We start from the raw sequence: 26,708 nt of genomic DNA, 5'->3' as shown, positions 1-26,708 counted from the left end.
AGAGATGATGGACTTTGCCTATCGCGTGACTACAATGGATGTGCACTAGACAGGCTTAGAAAAGACCTAACTGAATTTTTTAAGGAACTAGGCTTTAAAATAATAATACAGACAAATTTAGATAGAGTAGATTTTTTAGATGCCACTCTAGATCTCGAGAAGAAAATACACAAACCCTTTCACAAACTAAATGAAAAACTCATGTATATAAATAAGGGTTCATGCCACCCACCCACAGTGTTTAAAAATATGGTAGCGAACATTAGCCAAAGGATTTCACGGCTTTCTTCGAACGCTGAAGTGTTCGAGAAAGCAGCACCATATTATAATGACGCACTGCATCAAAGTGGGTTCAATGAAAACATAAAATTTCAACAAACCCAGAATAAAGAAAATATAAAACGAAAGAGGAAACGGAAAATAATCTGGTTCTTACCTCCGTTTTCATTGAACACTAAAACTAGAGTAGGGCATTGTTTTCTTAGCCTTCTAGACAAACATTTTCCAAGAACACATAGACTACATAAACTTTTTAATAGAAACACGGTGAAAGTTAGTTACTCGACAGCTCCATCAATAAAGTCGATAATATCCAAAGAACCAAAAAAGATAGATAACGCAGGCTGCTCTTGCAGGACCAAAAATAGCTGTCCACTGGAGGGTAATTGTAAAGCTGAATCCCTTGTCTATGAGGCCACAGTAACGGAACAATCCACAAATATACCGGAAATATATATAGGTATGACAAAAAGCCAATTTAAACAAAGATATTATGCACATATGAGCTCCTTTAGAGCTAAAACAAGGATGAATACAGCATTAGCTACCCGCGTGTGGGAGCTTAAAGAAAAAAATACACCCTTTTCCATAAAATGGAGAAAAATAGAGCATAGACCAGCATACGTCCCGGAATTAAGTCAATGCTCACTCTGTAACGCAGAGAAATACTACATCCTCCGGTCCATTCATGACCCAAAAATAAAATGTTTAAATGTGAGGAGTGAAGCTTTGAAAAGTTGCATACATAGAAGGAAGGGGCTCCTAATAAATTGGATCAATGAAAAGAACAACACTTAGATGTTGTTTATATATATATATATATATAAGGAAAAAAAATTGTAAATACATAAATAATTAGTCGGTAAACTTGGATTTTAATCGCAATTGTATTATAGATTTTTAATTAATGTCATATATATATATATATATATGTATATATATATATATATAAATTATATTTTATAAATGTAATTTATAATCTATTTCGAATTTAAAACTATAGAAAAATATAATAATGTTAATAAACTAGGGAAATCACTTAGGATAGATAAATACTCACTTACCCAAACCTTGAAAGATTTGGGTTTTTAAAAAATAATTTTTAAACGTATTTCGAAATTTTTAAACGTGATTCGATATAATTAAAAATATATTTTTTAAAACTTTAAACGTATTTTTGGAAATTTTTAAATGTTCGATATAATTAAACGAATTTTTAGTTTTTAACCGATACCAATACAGATTTTTAAGTTTTTATACATAAGGAAAGAGATTTTAAAATTAAATGGGGTTCAAATTAAAATCGATTCATATAAAAAAAACATTTTTTCGAAATTAGATCTTAAATTTAAATAATTCAAAGTTGAAAATTAGGTATTACATTACCCGATATATATATATATATATATATATATATATATATATATATATATATATATATATATATATATAGATATAGATAGATAAAAAAAAAAGGGGGGGGATTAAACAAAACGAGATTTGAACGTGGATTCGCGAGGTATATATACTTCACACTTCCGGTTATAAGATAGACGAATATTGGCTGAAGAGAGCTTGATAAGGATACCTTAAACGGGCCTTATTATCGGGCTTGAAACCGACGGTACCAATGACCTGTCTCAACTAACAACTTTCTGTACACAAAATAAAAATATAAGTACGCTCTTAAAATTTGGATTTTCCTTTTAATTGAGCACTCTGCTGGAATTCTTTTTCCAAAAAAAACTAATCATATATATATATATATATATATATATATATATATATATATATATATATATATGACTCGCATAGCACATAGAACACCAAGTCTCGTTTAGTTTTAGACTTACCATGCATATGTAAATAAGTATATGTGTGTAGGTGCTTAAACATCTGTTCTATCGACTTTAAATATCTCGTATATATGTTGTACTAAAAAGAAGAAAAAAGAATGTGATTAACTCAACCTAACTGGCTTATCTTCAAAATAGAATTATGTATGCACACACACACACACACACACACACACACACACACACACACACACACACACATATATATATATATATATATATATATATATATATATATATATATATATATATATAATTAGCATAACGTCGTCTGCCAAAACGTCTCCGTAACTTTGACACGTCTTAATTTGCTGTTACGTAGACGAGTGGCGCACTTTAAACGAAAGGTGTGGTGTTCACATGCTGCCAGGTGGCCACTGAATATTTAACTGTGATGACGGGCGAATGTTGTCAGTTAACTGGTTTGATGAATCGTCAGGTATTTTGTTTTTTGTTCACTTCGTCATTATAAATTATGTGTGGAATTTCTAGTCTCTAAATAGTTCGTTTGAAACGTGAGAAACTGTCAAATGGAAGAAAAATTATCAATGCAGACAGGTTGCATAACCCTCATATATATATATATATATATATATATATATATATATATATATATGCCCCCCCCCACACACACATTGATTTTTGATAAACCTAAGTCGTGGTTTTTATTAATATATCGTTTATATCAACAATTATGAAACTTTTGTAATTAAAAAGCAGTTTTCTCTTTTAACGTTCTTGTTCTTTTGTTGGAAATCTCATCTTTTCTCATATTATTTATCCCCAACACGGCTCACGATTTATCGACTACGTCACAAAATTTTAACGAACTGTATATATCAGTGTATACCTAGTTTTGCACCCCTATATATATATATATATATATATATATATATATATATATATATATATAATTATTTTTTTACTATAATAATGAGACACTAGTGTTTCATCCTTTCGGGGGTCTTCAGTGCAGGGTGTCACGTTAATACCGGTCGAACGATTCGAATCCCGCATCACGAGACATCTCTGGCTCGATTAGCGAAGACCTAATCCATTCGGCAACCATTAACCGCGTGAAATAACGTCGAATTTAAACATTTTAATTTTAAATGTTCATTTACGTCAGTCAGAGAGTGATCTAATCGTTATACAATGATCTATGCATAAGAGCTAAATTGAACGACTTTAATTCAACTTAAAGTGCTCAACGATAAGAAACGAATTTCTTAAAGGGGTTGTCATAATTATTTTTTTACTATAATAATTAAATACCTACAGACACTAGTGTTTCATCCTTTCGGGAATCTTCAGTGCAGGGTGTCACGATTAATACCAGTCGAACGATTCGAATCCCGCATCACGAGACATCTCTGGCTCGATTAGCGAAGACCTAATCCATTCGGCTACCATTAACCGCGTGAAATAACGTTGAAAAATTTTAATATATATATATATATATATATATATATATATATATATATATATATATATATATATGATGCTCGTACATCGCTTTCGAGAATGACTGTGATTACGCAATTGTTCTGTGGGTCTTGAAATTACTTGTCAACTCTGTATCTCGTCATTATTCTCCTGAAACGGGGCCTGTGGTATCCTCTGAAATTGTCCAAGCACTTCCAGCAATGAAATATGCAAACCTTCTTTGATGGCTGTCAAGTCATCTTGAATATCTGAATGACTAAATAGCAGGTCAGCAAGTTTTTCATTTAGATTATTCGCAAGGTGAGATGCATTTGCTTCCACTTTTAGTTTGGAGACGTTAATGCGTTTGACTATGTTTTTATCTGAAGCTGCAGCTTGGCTACAATGCGGAGTCTTAGCCATAAGATAAGAAGTCTGTGGTCCGTCCAGCACTCCGTATCGCACATGGCCTTGATAACCGGAACGTCATGTCTGTCTATCTTTCTGGTGATTACATAGACAGTGAGATGCCACTACCTGAATCTCGGGTGCACAGTATTAGTGATTAAATGATCATGAGCGATGCAGGTCTTTAGGAGTAGCGACCGTTACTGTCACAACTCCAATTCTACCGATAGGTACTTTGCAGATTTGGTAGTCTGCACCAACTCTGGCTCTGAAGTCACCAATAATGAATAATTTGTCTCCTTTCAGAACTGTTGTGAGGTGGTTTCTAGTTCTTGGTAGAACTTATCCTTCACCTGCCGGATTAGTGATCGTGGGATCATATGTATTCAGTAGTGTGGCATGACTTCTTTTTCCATACGGGTTAACGAATTGTCAAAAGTCGATTATTAGTCTCTCTAGGTAGAGAGGTCAAATTTCTAATGTGTTTGATTTTAATTGCAAATCCAACTCTTGTCTCTCGACGTTCTCCAACACTACGTCTGGTCCAGAAGGTATAATCGCCTTTGTTCCCTATGCTTAAATTTCCTCAGCCATGCGTGTTTCAGACAGAACAGTAATGTCCATATTGTAGCTACCAGGACGGTTTGACTCCCGAGTCTACTTGCTTTCGGGTTGTCAAGAAGAGTACGATTGTTGTCTGTCGACCACTGAATCAGGCATTCCAATTGCGTGTGATGAAACAAGTAATTTTTAGGGCACCTTTTCTAGCTCTTTTCTCATGAAAGTTGAATAGTGAATTCCTAAAGAGGGGTGCTCAGTCACTTGGGGATTTGCTGAGTTTCTCTGCTGCCGCGGTCAAAAACAAGACGACCATATCGCCCTCTGTGTGCAGGTTTGCATGCTCCAGCCACCATTTTATCCACACTTACTGCGTCGCCACTCTCCTGTCGCCACATGACTTGTTCTATAGTTGGCCCTCAACTTATGCAATGTCACGACTTGCGTGTGAATTAGTTTAAAATGGAGAAAACTTACGCAGCGTTGTCCACAATCTCTTGTTTGTAAAAAAATCCGTATCAAATGGCAAGAGACAGAGATTGTTCCAAGTGCTAGAGTTGCCAGTTTAGTCTAAGTAACTACCTACCAGACTCCACCTTGAATTTTCTTTTGGAGTTGTTTCCCTTAGATTAGATTGCCTATCATGGCTGACATGTTCAACCGACCCCTGTTTGGAATTGGATTTTTCCTTCTCCCGGATTGATAGCCTATCAAAACTTACGAATACAGTCTACCCATTATTCAATTAATAGGTGGTGACCTGCTTTAGTCGCTCTAGTGGTAAAAAAGACACAGAGCTAATAAATGTGATGAGACGATACAATATATAAAATTGAAAATGTAATATTGTTGTTGTTTTCGTGCTTTATTTTATTTTGTTTTGTCATCCGCGGAATTTTCGAGAAATGATAAAAAAACCCGTCTTATAGCAAGTAAATCCACCCAACTGAAAAAGCGATGCGGCCCTCTATTGATCCGTTTTAAAAATATAATATTGTTGTTGTTTCGTTTTTTTTTGTCTATTCACATAAAATCCTATAGAGATATAATTATGTATCGATTTTCAGTATTTGTTTCACCAGTACTCAGTGGGTGAATAGAACTAGGTAGTAAGTTATGAAAATATATATAGTAAGTTATGAAAAAATATATAGTAACTTATGAAAAAATATATAGTAACTTATGAAAAAATATATAGTAAGTTATGAAAAATATATAGTAACTTATGAAAAATATATAGTAACTTATGAAAATATATACTAAGTTATGAAAAAATATATAGTAAGTTATGAAAAATATATAGTAAGTTATGAAAAAATATATAGTAACTTATGAAAAAATATATAATAAGTTATGAAAAATATGACAAGTAAGTTACACAAAATTTTCCTAGTGTCATCTCTGTGAGGACTCGTAATTCATGGAATTGATGTCATCACGTGATTTTGTATATACACGTGGTATTAACTTAACGATTCAGATTCTAGGTTATTTCCGTTTCGATTTTTAACGACCAATGGTCGGACACTAGAAATTTGTGAAGACTTGTCACTCAGAATTCTTGGAACACCATCCGTTTTTGCCAATGGGCGTTCATTAAAAATGGTTTGCGTGAAAACTTCTAGTGGGTAAATAATAATAATAATGATAATAATAATAATAATAATAATAATAATAATAATAATAATAATAATAATAATAATAATAATAATCTGAAACTGCACGAAATTTTATAAACTGTGTGCCACCCTTCTTCAAAAAAGGTATCAGCTTCGACTTATAACACACAAAATAGTCATTGAAGGTTAAGGAAGATGGAGGGATCGAGTAGAGAAAATACTAATCAGACCATCACTAGATGAGCGCAAAGAATACTGGGATCTTGAGAAGGCATTTTGCCTCCCTCCAAATTCGAGTGAAGACCACAGATCACTTCCAGTGAGAAATTAATGGTAAGCGACTGTTGTGATAACGCAAAGTCAGTTGCAAATTTTATCAACAGAGGGAGAGAGTACTGGAAATCTAGAGAGATTTGCTGTCACTCAGTATCGAGGGAAAACCACCGATTATTCGCAGTGAGTACTCTAATGTTGGTCAGTGTGAGTACAAGTACCAATAATAATAAAACTATTATTATTATTATTATTATTATTATTATTATTATCATTATTATTATTATTATTAATAATAATAAGAATAATAATAATAATAATAACAACAACAACAACAACTTCAATACTTCATTTCTTGGCAGTGAACGGCAAATATAATCAATAGTGTAGTCTCAAAGAAGGCAAAGGCGTGAATCGCAGCGGTTGTTTTACAGAAAAGTTCGTAGGGGTGTGGGTGAGGAGAAGGATCGCCGAATCTAAGGGTGACACTCGATTGCTTATAGCATTTCAACCCGTTTCGCAGGTGCGTTGGCATCTTTGTATTCTTTTATGCTACCCCCTTCTCCGCCTTCATCATGTAACTCAGCGCACAGGTGTGACCTTGCGCCGTCATGCATTATTCTTTGTTCAGCTTTTCCCATTCATTTCACTTTCGAAGGGCCAAAGCTGATCAGCACGCTTTATTTTTTCAATGCCCATTCATTTTTAGCATTGCTGAAATTCCTTCGTGTTTCCTGTATTCACTTTTTTCGCAAACTGTTGAAATCTCGCTGAAAGAAAAGAAAAGAAAAAAGATTGAGAGGTAATAAAGATAAGCAAAACGTTTATCAACAACTGGCTTTTTTATAAATTATATAGCAAGTTTATTTACTTTGGACATCTTTAGTTTAAATAAATAAAAAAATATATATGTCAATTTTATCAAATGGTACTGATGCAGAATATGAACGGCGTTATCGTTGGCATATTCCGTAAACCGCCGTAAGGTGTCGAACAAAAACTTCGTGATTATTTATTTTACTGAAAACAATAAAAAACAATCATCGTATGGTAATTTCAATGATAAATAAAGTACTTGTTTTCAAAATAAAATAGTATGAAATACGTTTATAAACCAAATCACGATGCAATATTATGTAAAATAAACAAATATTTATTTGTTTGAAATTAATATTTAAGCGATGGACGCCATCTTCAAAAATTTATACACTTTTTTCTTTTTTTCCCCCCTCATCATGGTGGTAAATGGAAGAAAAAGTTCGTACAGAATCCCCGTCTTGTTCGTCTGCGTTGATATTTTCAAATTGCCGGAACAATACGCTTGGCGCACGTGATATGAAAGTCAGAGTTGTGTTTTTCGTGATATAAGCGTTGTTTAAATTTTAAAATAAAACACGCATAAAATACGTTTATAAGCCATGTTGTTTTTGTTTTAGTTCAGTGACCTTTTGGAAGCTAGATTTTTTCAACATTTAAAGCCTTGTGTATAGATTTACATTCATCGAGAGAAAAGTAAACAGGAACTCGGTATTTACTAATAGATAGTTACGTTCATTTTACGATGGTGTATGTATAGAAATAATTGCGATCTAGTGAAAGTATTTTCAGGAAGAAATTAAATCGAATTACAGTTTAGTGATCTTAACAGTATGATGCAAGGAATCACTAGATGAACTGACTAAGCCAAATAAAATATCGATTTTGCAGGAATAAAGTTATCGATGAAAATATCGAGATACTCACTTTACTTCAATAAAAGTTATATAATTGCCAAACTTTCGCAAAACACGGATTCCATGAACAAAGCTTCTGTCTTAGCACAACTCATAGTTCTCTATATCTCACTCCCTATCACAAATTGTTACTTTTCCAACCCGTTTCCCTGACCAGGAAGAACAACACGCATAACTTTTAGATCTGTTTTTGACCACATTTCCTGATGATTGTATAACGAATGCTGACAGCCCACTTGGGAATGCTGATCATGCAGTGATAATGGTTGAAATCGCCCTGAACTCTAGAGCAAAAATTGAAAAGCCAGTGCTCAAAACAACGAGATATTATAAAAAGGCTGACGCTGACTGGGAAGCCATCGGAGATTTGATCAGAGATGCCCCTCGGGGAAATATTTTTTCTCTTCCTGCTGAACAGAGTGCAAACGAGACCACTGAATGGTTCAAAACTGCAATCGAAGCGCATGTTCCCATGCGGAAATTTTATAGTAAGCCCCACTCTCCCCAATGGTTTACTTCGACTTGCGCATCTGCCATTGCTCAAAAGAAGCATGCATACCGCAGATTTAACCGACATAAGTCCAGTTCAAACAGACTGAAGTATATAGAAGCTAGAAATAACGTTAAGAAAGAAATAGCGACAGCTAAGAGAGAAGTTACGGAAACCACTAAAAAACGCACCGAAGCACAAAAACTAGGAACTCGAGACTTCTGGAAAATCTACAACAGTGTAGTAAATAATGGGCAATCAACAATTCCCCCACTAACCAACAATCACGAGGTTGTTTGCTCAGCAACCGAAAAGGTTAACATGCTTGCCAGTCGGTTTGCCTTAAACTCCACACTGGACCCTTCCAACCACCCACTGCCTGACTTTCCTTTGCGGACAGACGCCACGCTAGACGATCTGAAAATCACCCCTGCTCAGGTGCATGCTATCATAAAAAAACCTTGACACTTCAAAAGCATGTGGACCCGATCTCATCCCAGCTGTGCTATTAAAAAATGCTCAGCCGAAGTAGTTCTCTCCAAACTCTACAACAAATGCCTTAATAAATCTTACTTTCCGGGCTGTTGGAAAACTGCTTCTGTTGTACTAGTATTCAAGAATTCCGGCGAAAGGACTGACCCATCAAATTATCGCCCCATTAGCCTCCTCCCACTTTTTGCCAAAATATTTGAGACCTTAATTAACCATGCTTTAGTCCATCACCTTACAGATGCTAAACTCCTGACTGACCAACAATATGGATTTAGACAAGCCCGTTCCACAGCAGACACCCTCACTGTAATCTCTGAACGTATATACCATTCACTAGACAAAGCAGGGGAGGGCAGAGTGGTAGCTCTAGATATATCTAAGGCTTTTGACAGGTTATGGCCTGAGGGTCTCCTCAGGAAAATTAGATCATACGGTATCACTGGTAGAATACTTAACATAATTAGATCCTTCTTAGATAAGAGAAAATTCCAGGTTGTCCTCGACGGCCGTACATCTAAACAATATGATATAAATGCGGGAGTGCCCCAGGGGTCTATTCTTGAACCTCTATTTTTCCTGATATTCATAAATTACCTCCCCGACAAAATTGCCTCTGAGATCGGTATATATGCTGATGACACTACACTCTATAACAGGCACGACAGGGAGACGAATGCACACATTTCTAAAGAAATGGCAGAAACACTAGAGGAAGACCTCTAATCTGTAGGGGTCAAAAATGGTTGGTCAAATTCAATGCCGCCAAGACTAAACTAGTTTCATTCAATAATTACAAGAAACCCTCTCTACCACCTATAGCAATGGCCAACGACTCTTTATCTGAGAGTACGTCTTTCAAACTCCTTGGCCTAACGTTACAGGAAATATGAGTTGGAATAATTACATCGAGGGCATTGCCAGGGTCGCTGCAAGAAAGGTGGGCTCTCTCTACCGTGCTAGAAAACTACTAACACCCGAAAGTATTCTGTAATTCTATAAGGCAACCATTCGCCTATGTATGGAGTATTGCTGTCATATTTTGGCTGGTGCATCGGCTACTAGTCTCTTGCTTCTTGACACGGTTCAAAAAAGAGTCGCAAATCTGATAGGCCCTGAACTGGCATCTAAGCTTCAGCCTCTGTCTCATCGACGAAATGTTGAATCCCTCTACCTGTTCTACAAGTATTTTAATGGCGAATGCTCTGACGAACTGCAAGCACTTGTGCCCCCACGACGTGAACACCCTCGATATACCCGACAGGGTGCAAAATCCCATCCCCACACTGTAGAGATCCCTAGATGTAAAAGATCTTTCTACTCCAGTAGTTTCTTTCCCAGAACCGCTAGACTTTGGAATTCCATTCCAGGTCCCTGCTTCCCCAACAGTACTGACGTGCAGAAGTTCAAGTGCAGCGTGAACCGACATCTTGCTGCCCAAATCCCTACATAGTACCCCAGTAGTTGTTGTCCCTGATAGTAGCCCCCTACACCAAAGTGGCAATTTGCTGTAAAAAGAAAAAAAAACAAAACAAAAAAAAAACTGTAGAACTCTCTTCTGTTTGCCTGCTTGTCAGTTACAATACGGTCATCTTCAAGTCCAACGTAAACAAATTCTTGTTGAAACGCCCCATTAAGTAATTCACTTTACCAAATTTCCACTACTAACAATTACTACGATATGTCCCATTGAGTACCGTGCACTCATTAGCCCTTATCCTCGGGTAGTCTCCGGACCTTGATAAGTGGTGACTTGTTTTTAAACAAGGCCGATAGCCATTAGTCGCGTACTCACGTGTAATGAATGAATGCGCGAATGTAGGATTGACATGACATTCTTAAAGATAAACTAAAATGACCGAAAAATGGGCTGAAATGACTTAAATAAATGACTTAGAATGACTTTAATGAACTTAAGGATGAACTGAATGACCTTAAGAATGACTTGAATGCTTAAAAAATAACTGGAATCCTCCAAAAAAAAACTTGAATAATCTGGAGAATTACTTGAATGGCTTATTTGCTCCCCCACCGAGCAAATTAGGCACAAGGCCGATTTTTAATGTGAGGAGTGAAAGGGAAATGGGGACCAACTCCCCGCGGAGTAGGGGAGTTGGATAGTGACAATTGGTATGAAGGGTTGCCCCTACCTTGACCAAGGTCTTATATGTGGGGATGCCCCCCGTATATGGTCTTTGCTTGCAGTATCTGCCGGAACAGATGGTATTTATTTGCTCCCCCACCGAGCAAATTAGGCACAAGGCCGATTTTTAATGTGAGGAGTGAAGGGAGGGGGAAGGGGAAAAAGGGGACCAGCTCCCGAGAGGTGGGAAGTGGGAGCTGGTTAAACGTCAGGCATGTGGGGTTGCCCCCACATCTGGTCTTTGCTAGTCATAGCTAGTCCTAGCTAGTCATAGCTTGTAGTATCTGCCGGAACAGATGGTGTTTATTTGCTCCCCCACCGAGCAAATTAGGCACAAGGCCGATTTTTAATGTGAGGAGTGAAGGGAGGGGGAAGGGAAAAAGGGGACCAGCTCCCGAGAGGTGGGAAATGGGAGCTGGTTAATGGTCAGGCATGTGGGGTTGCCCCCACATCTGGTCTTTGCTAGTCATAGCTAGTCATAGCTAGTCATAGCTTGCAGCATCTGCCGGAACAGATACTACACTTTGATCTTGGCCAAAAGGCCAAGAAAATGGTATTATTTGCTCCCCACCGAGCAAATTAGGCACAAGGCCGATTTTTTATGTGAGGAGTGAAGAGGAAATGGCGACCAACTCCCCGGGGAATAGAGGAACTGGACAGTGACAATTAGTATGAAGGGTTGCCCCTACATTGACCAAGGTCTTATATGTGGGGCTGCCCCCCACATATGGTCTTTGCTTGCAGTATCTGCCGGAAAGATACTATACTTTGATCTTGCCCAAAAGGCCAAGAAATCTGTATTTATTTGCTCCCCCACTGAGCAAATTAGGCACAAGGCCGATTTTTTATGTTTTTTTTATTAAGGGAAAATGGGGACCAACTCCCCGAGGAGTAGAGGAGCTGGATAGTGACAATTGGTATGAAGGGTTGCCCCTACATTGACCAAGGTCTTATATGTGGAGTTGCCCCCATGGTCTTTGCTTGCAGTATCTGCCGGACAGATACTACACTTTGATCTTGGCCAAAAGGCCAAGAAAAGCTTAGAACAGCATCTATTAAGAACAGACCTTTGATCTTAACCAAAAAGGCCAAGCACAAAAGTGTTATGGACAGACCGACCTACGGACCGACAGAGTGACTTATAGAGTCGCTTACACGCGACTAAAAAGTAATGATAATAGATGAAATTCTTAGGAAAATATTCGTCATTTATATTCTCAAAAGTTAATTAAATTTTAACATGATTTCTGAATTTGTACCGCTTATTCGTAATATAATTTACATTAAAACTACGAGAATACATGATTTGTCATTTCTTTTCCAATTAGGAAAGAAGTCTAATTATTCCACAGTAACCGAATTATTAATTTGACTGTCTCAATTAAGCTATCTATCATTCTTTTGTTTATTAATGTAGTTAAATCTAAGAATGTGTATACTTATAGATGATATATGGCTAGCGAAACCACTATTGTCAAAGGAAAAGTAAAGCGCCTCTTTCCCTCAACTAGTCTGTGGGAGACCCTTGGACATGGTCCAGAACCCATTTTTAGCTCCCCACCTCGATCAGGGTAACGTGAGGTCGTGGAAAGCAGGTGATTGATGTAATACGAAAGTAGATAGAAATAATTCTTTTCATGGTTTCGTATTTCGTTGTGCTGAACAGAAAATACCTCTAAGTACATTTGTCAGGATAATCGTCCAGTATGTCACTGCTCGGACAGGAAGAAACTGCAACCTACTGACTGTACAACAGCAAAGAAAGTAATGGCAACTACATCAAACTTTTTTATTCGAAAAACAGCGTGAATAGAGTTCTGAATCAGAACACCTTGCTCGGTAAGGATTACTTGATGGACAGGTGGCACCTGGTCGTCATCAAACTACTTTACGACAGCGAGAAACATAAGTTTATATTATGAACACCCGGGCAACATTAAAAATAATAGAACAATGAATTCATGAATGACTCTTGATGACGATAGTGAATATCGTTTGACCCTTTTGTAAGCTCATATTTATTTAACTCCCCAGGAAACCAAAAGTAAATCGATTTAATGTGAGTGTAAGTCTCACTTCCTAAAATGAGGAACTCTGAATCAGATCAAAATTTTTTAACAAGTGCTTCACTCGTAAAGCATTACTCTTTCTCAATTAAGTACAGAACAGATACTACACTTTAACCATACTCACACGATTGATTAGTTGAGTTACTTTTCTTTGTACACCTTTCAACTGTAATATCACTCATTTTCTCATGTTTAGGCATACGTGTTAAGAATCGAGTACAATATTTTTCGTGAAGTTTATTTTAAATCTGAAATATTTTAGCGATATTTGCTTGAAATAAAAGTTATAATCATTCAATCAATCATTTTATTTCGCTTCGAGGTAATAAATACAATATGATTAGGAGCTGGTGTCCCCTCGCTGTAAATACCCGGACAAGCAACAAAATCTCGCGCCTTCACTGTAAAGATCCCTCGATGCCGGAGAGCCTTCTACTCCGAAAATTTTCTTCCTCAAATTGCGAAAATTTGGAATTCTCTTCCTGTATCCTGCTTCCCCGATTGTGCTAACATGCAGAAATTTAAGTGTAGTGAGAATAGACATCTTGCTGCTCAACTCCCTACTTAGAGCGTTCCTGCAGATATATTCTCTAATTTATAGTAGCATCTTTCGTCTCAGTGGCAATGTGCTTCGTATGGGTTGAACACGATTATAATAATCACGTTTCAAAATTTTTCAGATGAGGAAGGGGAGATAAAAAATTTCTAAAAGAACCACATTCTTTAGTTACTTTTTTTTGTTCTATTATTGTTTAATTGTATTCATATTTTAATTTTGTTTAATTGTATTCATATTTTAATTTTGTTTAATTGTATTCATATTTTAATTTTGTTCCAAAAAATTTAATTGTATTCATATTTTAATTTTGTTTAATTGTATTCATATTTTAATTTTGTTCCAAAAAATTTAATTGTATTCATATTTTAATTTTGTTCCAAAAAATTTAATTGTATTCATATTTTAATTTTGTTCCAAAAAATTAAATTGTATTCATATTTTAATTTTGTTCCAAAAAATGACGAGAAATCTTTTATCTTCGTCGGGAAAATCAACGAAGAATAAAGAAAAATGAGCAAAATTTATATATCACAAAATCATTTGTTTATATTTTAAGCAATGAAATTTTTTTTTTTTTACACAGTGATCACCACTTATCAAGGCCCGGAAGCCACTCAGGGATAAGGGTTATTGCAAGTACATTACGTTAGTGTGGAGATTTGATGAAGTGTTTACTTAAGGGGGGCGGTTCATTAGGAATTTGTTAACGTTGGACTTTAACGTTTACATAAATAAAGTCTAACTTTACTTAATTATAATTTACATCAAGTAAGCACAAATAATTCTAACTAATGTATCATACTAGTCTCCTTCATATTGTTTAATAAACTTTAAAGTGTGTTTTATAAGAAAGTAAAAATTCACTGCTGTAGCAATCATTATTAATGATTATTTTTTTCTCGCCGTTGTATTGTTTGCAAAGGCTCAAGTCAGCATCATATCATATCATATTGTAACGTAATCCGGGAACCAACACGTTATCCTTTCAGTCGCAACGGAAACAAAGAATAGAAAAGAACTTCAACTAATTTTTAACAACGACATTTATTTCCTTTTTGTTACGGCCATGACGTCACCTACATGATTGTCTTCTCCGATGTGATATCGAACGTTATTTCTGTCTCTAACTCCTTTTAAAAGTCTTTATTTTTCCCTTCCGGTGACGTCATTTTGCATGCATTTGCCTGCGCGTGTCCATTCTATGTTACAGTATGAATCCAAAGATTCTACTATTGGCATTGGTTTCCCTGACATTTTTCTAGATAGAATTCTTTCTAAAAAGATATCGAGTACTTATGAGTTGAACCACGTAAAGTTTGCCATTAAGTTAAAGTGGGTTTTGTGAAACATCCAGATCGTCAGTCCGTGTCGTCACCTCTCAATAGATCGAGTGAATATATTGAACAAGTCTGTCATGTTTGTATTTATATAATGTTAGTGCGAGCATCGTATAATCCGAGAAAATCATAATAAATATGAATTTACGAGGAGTTCTGACACGATTCGTTATCAAGAATCGCTCATTAGCAAAAACATATAGTACTCTCCCTTTCTTTCGATCTCCATTGCAAATCATCGTGTTCTCGCAAGAGCCATTTACCAAGCGAGTCTACATCTGCTCTATCGTTATTTTCATGGCAAGTGCTTACCTGAGCTTCTATCTATGATCCCCCACCGTAGAACATTTGCAGCAAACACTCGTATCTCCAACAACTATCAACAATTCCCCTTGCTCTCTATTTGTGCCTAAAACTACATGTAAATTTCATTAGCAAAGTTCATTTCCTAGCACTACCTATCTTCGAAACACAACACCACGGGGCTGCTTTTCAACTTATTATAACATGGCCGTTTTCAAGTTTAATGTAAACAATTACCTGACAAACAAACACTGTCCAATTTCCACTACAGCCGATCATCATAATTATGTCTCACCGGTCCTCTGACACTTATTAACTTCTACCATCGAGTGGCTTTTGTACTTTGATAAGCGATGAGTTCTTTCTAGTAAAATAAATAAGTTATCGCTATTAACATCCTTAGTTTTCTTTGAAATCAGAATTCCATTACTTTTCGTTTCCTTGTAGTTGATGTCCAATGGTGTACTTCCGTCTCCACTTCCAAATTATTTTCTTTAGCACTAACCTGATACTAGAACAACGGCGTTTTTGTTATGAGTGGAGGGAGGAGCATTAAATGACGTCAGTTTTCTTACGTATTTACTTTGAGTTCAGTTCTCTTGTACTTTTGCTACATAATCTTTCCCCAGCAGATGGGCCTGAATGACACATTAACTCTTGGGGAAGTAAGAGAAGCAATTAACAAAACTAAAAGCGACAGGCATTGACGGTATACCGGCTGAAATATACACTTTCGGCGGAGAACAACTCAGAAGAGAACTTCCCCAACTAATAGCAAAATGCTGGTAACAAGAAACACTGCCACAAGAATCCAAGATGCCATGATCACCCCAATCTATAAAAACAAAGGTGACCACAAGGTCTGCAGCAACTATCGAGGTATATCCTTGCTGACTATTGCCGGGAAAATAATGGCTAAAGTGGTGCAAGCTCGGCTAGCAAAACTGGCGGAAAGGGGCCTAACCGAAACACAGTGCGGGTTTAGGCGTGAATGATCTACAATAGATATGATTTTCAGCCTACGGCAGATTAAAGAAAAAGCCATTGAACAGTGCCGGGAGCTCTACATAGTCTTTGTAGACTTCCGCAAAGCATTTGATACGGTTGAGCAAAAAATGCTGTTGAAATTTCTTAAAGTATTCGAATGCCCCATTTACTTCGTGGGAATCATCAAACAATTTCACGAAGGAACTGTAGTAGAGAATCTAGAAAACGAACTCTTGGAAGTGAAAAAAAATGTAGTAGGCAAAACAAACAAAAAAAAATACAACTAAAAACAGACGGAACAAAAACTCGCTTCTCGCAGACACGTAGGTCGTAACAAGCACAATCTACTCGCCAGAATCACCTACACACAATCTGCGGAACGCTCCCTCTCCTTTCCAGTGTCCTGCCTTTATAATGGCCGGGAACGACATATTTGCATAATCGCGCGAGAGCAGACGTGATTCAACAATAATTACATTGGGTAAACACTAATAAAATCCCATGGACGCCATCTTGGAACTCTCTCTTCCGCTCAGCCCAAAACAGACGTATCCGAGGTAAGCTCTCTATTTCTCATTTTGGTTACTGCTAATTCTGCTACACTCCCCCCTGATCTCATGATCACAAACGGGGCAGGGGGGCAGTCGTCTTTGTCGGGTACTTCTTCGAAGAACCGGAGGCAGCACTTCCTCCTTGTCATCTTCCTCATTACCACCGTTATTGCCGCCAGTCTGTTCCATAGGCGGTGTTTCACAATCAGGGCAGGGACAGGGGGGCAGTGTCCGTCTTTGTCGGGTACTCCTTCGTCTTTACGAAGGAGTACCCGACGGGTGGTCCCTCTTCCACTTCTTCAGTATGTGCATTATATGGCTCTCCATCGTCCTGCATTATGCTATCTGCTCGTTCAGAAGACATTGTACTGTCTTCCTCTTCCTCCGATGTAACAATATAATGGCGAGGGTGCAGATCTTTCACGTGGCGAGGCACACCGTCCACCAAAATCGATTGAGGGTTGATTACCTTGGTCACCTCACCCTTGCCGAACCTCGTGGTACATCGATTTTGCTGTCTTCTGACCCGCACGCGATCTGGTAAGAGCTGTCCTTGGGATCTGCGGACGCAGTTACGAGATTGGTCTCCTTTACTCGAACTTCGTATCGATAAATCCTGCTGGCAGGCGCAGTGAAGGGAGATGCGTCGTCTCTTGGTGTGATGTTATACCAGTAGACAGCTTCCTGTATGGGACAGTGCATTCTAGCCGCTATTCGTTTCACTGTACGGTGACATCGCTCCGCTATGCCATTCCCGGCTGGAGCGTACGCACAACGGAATCGCAAATGAACTCCCCATTTATGTGCAAATGCTTGGAATGCGTTGCTGCAGAAAGCCGTGTCATTGTCTAAAAGGATTTCATGCGGCGAGCCACACTCGAGGAACACTGTTTCCAATTGATGGATCACGCTTGCCGAGTCCTGCCTTGCCAATTTCCTCCAAATGGAGAAACGCGATGGACCAGAGTCTGTAGGAGTTAAAAAATGGAAGGTGCCATAATGCGTAATATCCATTCCAATTATTTGCCAATTCTCGTTAACTTCCAGCTTTCCCTTTTTCTTCCTGACTGGCGCTGGGTCAATGGACTGACATTCCTCACATTTCCGTATGACCGTTTTAACGGTTGCTTTTGTCGTGGTTGGGCAACTTCTCCTGACAAAGTAGGTAGTGCGTCGCACCCCCGGATGTCCACTACCTTTGTGAATAGCCATGATTTGACTCTCATCCAGCTCGTCTGTGTGAACCGCGCCTATCACCGGGTCAAGACCGTTTTTCTTTTTCATTGCCTCAAACCACGTCTGTGGTTCTATAGTCAATCGGTCAGCAATGTTTCGTGCTGATGGAACCAGCGTCACGTCCACTGTCAGCCCGTACTCTTTCACGAGCTCCTTTAGAGTGCTTAGTCGCCTCCTAATAAGCATCTCGCTTGCTGCTTTGGTGCGCACTCGCGCCTTTCCAGTTAGCGTGTCCGAGACCCAGCCGCACTGATCCTGTAGGGTTGACAACGACACCGCCCAGAGCTTTTATGGCGTTGATCCCTAGAAGTAAGTCAAACCCCAGCGGTTTGCCACGCACCACCAACACATCGATTCTGGCAGACACACTTTCGTCAGTGGACACAGAGACCGCTCCAACACCGCAGCACGCATGGGACATTCCACTAATCGTTTTGACATTTACGTTCGTTTTTCTCCAAAACCGACACCGGTCTGCATGTAAAATAGTCCTAGAGCATCGTGTATCAATAAGCGCCAAACATCGCGTCCCGTCAACATGGATGCTTATCACCGGGAGCGTCGTGTTCGCATCTTGGTGGGGAAGGAGACTGGCGCTTATGCGTCCTCCCCGTGCTCGTTTCCCGAGCAATTCCGAGCCCAGTGTCCATTCTAACCGCCACGGTAACACAGTGTTCCACGTTTTCGACAGTCCTTTGCAAAGTGGCCTTTCGTATTGCACTTGAAACAGGTCACACTAACAGGAATATTCTGGGCCCTGTGGTTGTTGGGTGAGCGTGTGGCCGCAATCACGTCCTGATTGTGTTCCCCAGTCGTCGTCAAAATTCTTGCTCTCGACATTAGTTCCCCCATGGTCAGGACTTTGATGTTTGACACCTGTTGAAGAGCAATTGAGATAGCGTCAGGGAACCCAGTGACGAAAGTCAATTTTGTGAGTCTCTCTAAGCCATCTCCTGTGAATCCGGTCAATCCAACCAACTGCCTGATTTTGTTGGCGTAAATATCCACACGTTCACCAGCCCATCTAACCATAGTTATTTTTCTGTATGCTGCAACCGCGTCGTCGGTAAATGCCTCCTTTAATCGGGCCTCAATCCGGTCTATTTCTCTTTGATCGTCATCCTCCATTTCCATGTAGAGCGCCAGTGCATCACCTTCCAGATATAAAGGTAGCAGACTCGCTACATCATCCACCTGCTGAAGTTGTGCGACAAGTCTCACTTTTTTCAGCCACGCTACAACGTCTCCCTCGCCAGAGAACAGCTTGATAATATCGCTGCTTATCCGCACCTTCGCCATAGTCGCGCCGAAATAGCTTGAAACAAAAATGTAGTAGGCAAAACAAACAAAAAAATACAACTAAAAACAGACGGAACAAAAGCTCGCTTCTTGCAGACACGTGGGTCGTAACAAGCACAATCTATTCGCCAGAATCACCTACACACAATCTGCGGAACGCTTCCTTTCCTTTCCAGTGTCCTGCCTTTATAGCGGCCGGGAACGACGTATTTGCATAATCGCGCGAGAGCAGACGTGATTCAACGATAATTACATTGGGTAAACGCTAATAAAATCCCATGGACGCCATCTTGGAACTCTCTCTTCCTCTCAGCCTAAAACAGACGTATCCGAGGTAAGCTCTCTATTTCTCATTTTGGTTACTGCTAATTCTGCTACACACGTCAACCAAACAATGGTGCATACTGGCCCCAGTATTGTTTACCCTATTTCTGACAACCGTTCCAAAACTGCTTCATCAAATCATCGAAGAAGGTGTCTTCCAATTACAAATTGTTCACCCTTGCAAGACTGAAGGCCAAGACCAAGACTAGGAAGGAGCTGATAACAGAACTGCTGTGCGCAGACGACACTGCTCTGATAGCTCACAATCAAGCTCAGATGCAAAGGATAGTTGTTACTCTCTCTCAAACAGCCAGGAAGATTGACCTACAAATCAACATGGGGAAAACAGAAGTGATGTATCAGCTCTCGCTAGATAACAACGACTCCTAAGAGCATATAATAACGGCGAGGTGCTAAAAGATGTTTAACACTTCAAATATATTGGAAGCACTCTAAGCTTTGACAACCGTGCTGACAAAAAACTAAGCTGCCGCATCCACAGTTTATGTGCCTCCTTTTGTAAGCTAGAAAAACGGCTCTGGAAAAGGACCGGTATCTGGCTAGATACAAAGTGCAGAGTCTAGAAACCGTCATCCTGCCAGCCTTGCTGTCCTCAGCAGAGACCTACATTCTGTATAGGGAACACATAAGGAGATTGATCATGAAGAGCCAAATGGAGTGATTACGTATCAAACATAGAAGTTCTCAGGAGAGCAAACCTAGACAGCGTGGAAACTACCCTTGCTACTATGTAACTACTATGGACCGGACACATTGCTAGAATGGAAGACAACCAAATCCCAAAGATCATCTACGGGGAACTGGAAAATGGAACCCGCAAGGTAGGAGGTCCAAAGCTTCGCTACAAAGATGTAACAAAGCGGCACCTGAAGATGATGAACATCAATGTCGGGAGTTGGGAGGAACAAGCCAAAGAAAGGAGTAGCTGGCGGAACGGTCTCCACAAAGGAAATGAAGGAATAGAGAGAAAGATTGGAGAAGCCTTAGAGCTGAGACTATCGACGACACAACCCCGGCACCCACATATGCGGTGCATGTGACCGGACATTTCACACAGAAAGAGGACTACGCAAACACCGAAGGATAAAGCACTGAGGCCCCGACTAGTCATCATCAAGACTGACGGACTGCATGATGATGATGATGATGATGATGATGATGATGATGATGATGACTTGTTTCATGTTCTGTACATATTTCTAGCTATTCCATTTCAGCTTATCCATTCTTGGTTGGTGTCATCTGGGTTAGATTCTGAACTCTAGAACTTTTCTATCATGTTTCTGTTTTTTCAGTAGTGCTACGCTTTGTCAATTTTCGCCTTAATCTTAGTTTCGCTTATTTTATTCGTTAAGCTAAAACTTGCGGGCATAATAAAGAACAACCTTTCCCAATATTGCTGTAAATTCTGCATGCTTCTAGTAGAGATCCTGAAGATGCCCTCCCGCTTAAATATTCCAATCCCCCTTTAACCCCTTACAAACATTTGGGGTTGGATCAGCCGAGTCCCACCGCATGTATATTTGTGTATATATGTGTTTTTTTCGATTCCTCTAATGTAGCTGAAAATGTATAAATTGTCGGTAGTCACGTAGATACTACTTACGTTTAGCTATATTAACTATAGGGAGATACTACTAAGCCAATAGTAGAATGCACATGAATGAAAAACAAACAAACAAACAAACAAATATACAAAAAACAGTCAGAACAAAAAAAAACAAACAAACAAAAAAAGGAGAATTTTAACTTTTAAGTCGAAACATCTGATAAAAAAAGAAAACTATTTCTGGAATAGGATCCGATGTTTTTACGAACATCTACAAGCATTGATCTAGGAAATCAATTCTCTTAGTTACAGATGTGACAGGATCTCCCGCTCAAGGTCAGCAATTGGTTTCTAACCTCATCGAAAACTGTGGCACGTGATCATCTCTACCGAGAGATCTTCACATAATTTCTTAGCGCCTCAGCTTCGTGTTGATTTCTACCGAAAAGCAAAAATAAAACTTCGCATGCGCACCGGAAAAGAAAGAAGACAGTGTCAGGTTTTCTAACTACGAAAAAGTTAATTTCACAAAAGTTACAGGTTTTTACATATGTACATCGTCAGGTCATCAAAATATTAAAGTTCTAACAAAATCTTATTCTGCGTTCTCTTGATGGCGGTCAGGATGAATGGAGATGGTGGGGTCTGGGGCGTTCTGGGAGCGTGTATCTTTCTTGAGATTTGGCTTCAACCTGTCTATTTCGACCTGGGTGACCGTTCTTATACTAAGGTGACGGGGTGGTTCTGGCGATCTGCTGAACCAACTAGGGCTAGACACGTTTTCTAGGAAAATCCACAGATCCATTTGCGTGTGTGCACTTCCACAAATCATCTGCCGTTTCGTAAATCTAAGACCAAGTCTCAACTGTGCGTTCACACGACCCCAAGAGGTCAAATTCTGTTAAATTTCTCTACTCAGAGACCCAGAATATCTGGGCCAGGTTCTTCAGGCCAACAAGTACATTATCTCGTTTCTACATTATTCTGACATTTCTTGTCATTGTTTTAAACAATAAAAATATCTGTCTATTTTTTTACAAAGCACAATAAACTCGCCCCTTTTTATAGGTCACCCGCTGCGCCCGGGATTCGATTAACGCTTAACGGACAATCTCAGCATATTTACCCGGTCTTACTCAGAGTTTTAGGGGATTTTAACCTCCCCAATGGGGAGCAATATCACTCCTTAAGACGGTTGCGTCATAAGAGAGCCATACTTAAGTGGGCAGTTCGTATTATTTACTTTTCGGACGACTATTCTCATTTTGAGTGTTATTTGCACAATGTTCCGGTCGATGTAATCTCTGATCTTCTCCAGGGCCCTCTTGTCGAATATTAGAATTTTTCTCTTGAACTCTGGAATCTGCCCTGCATTTTGAACGAAACACTTTATTATCCACAGGGGTAGTATGTTCCGTCAGACATGACTGTGCAGCATTCATAAGCAATTCGCAATTGTATTTGGAGTGTCGTTCACACTTAAGATTGAACTTTCAATCTTCAAAAGAGTGTATATCACAACTGAAAACGAAATACTTTATCCACTAAGCCATGGGTCATTGCAATTGGAAATAGCACTTAATATGAGAACCATAGTTCGAAGAATCCAAATAACATGAATAATCAGTCCGCATTAAAAAAAAAACAATCAGAAACAGACTTAATTGGGCAATGTTTAATGCCCACACATCCAGATCCCCAGCGTTTAAATCTACTCAATAAAAAAATTAAATATCATTTTTAGTAGAAGGATTCACTCCTTATCAAGGCCCAAAAGCCACTGGAGGACAAGGATTAATGTATGTTAGGTGGTCGGTGTGAGAGCACTGTGGTGATCAGTAATGATGGAACTTCGCAAAAAATATTTAAAAAATAAAGAAAATAAAAAGATGAAAAAATGAAAATGATATCATTTACCAAATTCTGTCTGTGTTTGTTTACAATATCATATCAGCTGATACTAGGACTTGACGATGAATGCCCTGAACAATTCACTTCTGATTAATGTTTAGTTTTAAAATATGTAAACGAAGAATGATTTGCAACGATTTTAAATGGTACTTCTTCTTTTATCGTAAATTGAACTGATTAATAAGAAAAAATTTAAATAAAATGGGAATGTACACCCGAACCTGAAAAGTGAATCATTCGATCTGTAGTCGAATGCTCTACTACTAAGCTATATCTCCAGATCATAACAAACCTCTTTTTTTTAAAAGAAGAAATGATTTGCTGAAATGTTATTATCTTTCTTGCCGGTGTAACGTAAAATATTCCCTTGTAAAATTATTCTTTTTATCTATAAACGAGAAAAGCTATTTTTAAGATCGGCTTTTTTCCATTTCCGATATTTATCGATACTTATCGGATGAATTTTTGTACAAAACATGTCTAAGAACACTGGCATATGAATGAATTATAAATTAGCTTTGTGTGAAATTTGCAAAAGATAGGCCCAGCCGTTTCGCAACCTATAAGGAACGAACTGACACACAGAGTGACTTTTATATATTAGTAGATAGATAGACAGATAGATAGATAGACAGATAGATGGAGAGAGAGAGAGAGAGAGAGAGAGATAGTGATAGAGATTTCAGTGAGTTTACATTGTTACCTACATCGTCACACACTCACACTCAACAATCATTATAATCGCAACAATAACAACAGTGTGATTTACTCTAAGGTTTCTGTCCTTTCAACAAATATATCGCTGAAATGATACAATGAACGCCTCATAATTTCATATAATACATTTGGGAGATATAAGTGCTCATTTATAATAATATACTTATAGGCAGTAAAAGTAAGATCCGTACTTATGCAGAATGAAGACCGTGCTATCATCGGAATTTTCCGGGCAGTATACGTAAAACACCGAAAGATTCGTTAAGCTAAAACGTGCGGGCATAATAAAGAACAAGCGTTCCAAATATTCCTGTAAATTCTGCATGTTTCTAGATTCTAGTAGAGATCCTGAAATATTCCAATCCCCCTTTAACCCCTTACAAACATTTGGTGTTGGATCAGCCGAGTCCCAACGCATATATATTTCTGTGTATGTGTTCTTTTCGATTCCTCTAATGCAGCTCAAAATATATAAATTGTCGGTAGTCACGTAGATATTACTCACTACTGATTAATGTTTAGTTTTAAAATATGTAAACGAAGAAATGATTTGCAACGATTTTAAATGGTATTTCTTTTATCGTAAGTTGAACTCATTAATAAGAAAGAATTTAAATCTTAATTCAAATCTGAATCTTGCTATCTTGATATCGATCGATGATTGCTCTCATCGGAATTTTCCGGGCAGTATACGTAAAACACCTAAAGATTCAGAAACGCTGAGCCACGGAAATTACATCAGTCAACATCATTTAAGGAACGATTTATTTGCTATTATCAGTTTTATTAAAAAATAAATCAACTAAATATTTATCTTGATTTGAACAAACAAAAATAATAAAAAAGAAAAAAAATAATGTAAAAATACTTGTTTTATATTTACTTTCAGTTGTTTGTTATTCAAAAAATAAATATTTATAGATAAAGTTTATTTTAAAATGGTTGTTCTTTTGTTGATATGAATTTTGATTTTTTAAGTTTCGTAAAAAATTATTCAATAATTATTCATTGAATTTTCTTTGTAACAAAAGCAAAAAATATTGGTTTTATTTTTCAATTAATTTTTCATTGAATGATCTTCATAATAACAGAATAATATATTTTTCATTGAGAAAAAAAAAAACTGGCCAGTCTTTACGCGGAAAACCCTTCTGAAAATTTCCTTCCGTACATTCCGGCATTTTATGTACACGGAAAATTCCGACGATAACACGGTTAATATTCTGCAAAAATATCATATAATTGATAAATTTGGCGCAGTTCTCTCCAATACTTTGGGAATCGATAAGTGCATTTCGTTTTTATCATTTAAAATAATAATAGTGGTGACAGTGTATTCATAGCACCTAAAATACGCCCGATGTCTAAAGGGTGCTTCATGCCAAATTTGGTTCAAATCTAACAAGCAGTTTTGGAACCTATAAATGTCCAACAAGCAGACAGAACATGCTTAATGAGAATACAGATAATTATTAGTACTCACTATGGATTTTCACGCAGGTCCTCATCAGAGATTGCTCATTGATAATAACCGATGGTGTTCCCTGGAGTTTGTGTAGCAACAAATCTCCTCCGATTTCCAGTATCCTCAATCTATTTCTATAATCTTTGCAAATAACTTTGCGTTATCATAACAGCCACTGTTGGTTTCTTGCTGCCAATGACCATTGGTCTTAACTAAAATTTAGGTGATAATAAGCCTCCCCAATGTCTCAGTACTCTTTGTAATCATCTAGTGGAGGGCTGGACAGGGCTCTTCCTTCTCAATACTTGCATCAGGACTATTTTGTGTGGTGCCATTTGGTGGGGCACAGTTTATTATTATTATGGCAATTATTATTATTATTATTATTATTATTATTATTATTATTATTATTATTATTATTATTATTATTATTATTATTAATTTTATTGTTTTTATTGTTATGTTTGTTATTGTTATTATTAACTTTATTATTATTATTATTATTATTATTATTACCATCATTATTATTATTATTTCTATTATTGTGTTGTTGTTATATAACAACATTCAACGCTAGTGTAGATTTGCAGCGTACGTGGCCAAGTATAGAAAAATGTGCATAATCACCCTCTGATAGCTTTAAAACATGTTTTTCAATGTAAAATATTTCCATATTTTCTGGGCGTAGCCAAGAAGGCAACACGTTGTAAGACATGAGATCGTTAAGTTTCACAACAAAACTTCAGATGTAAATTACAATTAACACAAATATAAATAGATGTTTGAGGAGAAAAACATAGCAAAAAGTAAAAACGAAGTGCGTTCTTTTGTCTCCAAATCATAAATAACGTTAAAAGAAAACAACAAAAAATCCACGAAACAACCTTAAATGGAATAAAGTTTTGAAATGTTTTAAATAATACGAAATTAGCGCGGGTGGAACTTATTATTTTGAACTCAACATTCCAACCGAAGTTCCAAATTTGCTATATATCCCAGCAAACAATGCGGAATTTTAATGAAAATGATTTTATTCGAAAAATGTTTTTAGGTTGTTTACGGCATATCACCATCCTAATCATTTTGCTCCAGAATGTAATTCTTATA

General features: G+C 37.6%; 1 long non-coding RNA gene and 1 pseudogene across 1 annotated transcript in view; both read right to left on the bottom strand.

Moving 5' to 3' along the window:
- Positions 1-6,751: 6,751 nt before the first annotated feature.
- LOC145284981 (uncharacterized) overlaps positions 6,752-26,708 on the bottom strand; it is a 77,891-nt gene continuing 57,934 nt past the window's right edge. Inside the window, exon 2 of the long non-coding RNA XR_013868917.1 lies at positions 6,752-7,188. This is a non-coding gene — a long non-coding RNA (uncharacterized LOC145284981). The remainder of the gene's footprint in view (positions 7,189-26,708) is intronic.
- LOC145285408 (U2 spliceosomal RNA) lies at positions 11,654-11,827 on the bottom strand (annotated as a pseudogene).

This window comes from Euprymna scolopes, chromosome 9 (genome assembly GCF_053919585.1).
Source record: "Euprymna scolopes isolate OS-2025 chromosome 9, ASM5391958v1, whole genome shotgun sequence".
In the NCBI taxonomy this organism is placed as follows: Eukaryota; Metazoa; Mollusca; class Cephalopoda; order Sepiida; family Sepiolidae; genus Euprymna; species Euprymna scolopes.
This window is presented reverse-complemented; position numbering and strand designations above follow the sequence as displayed.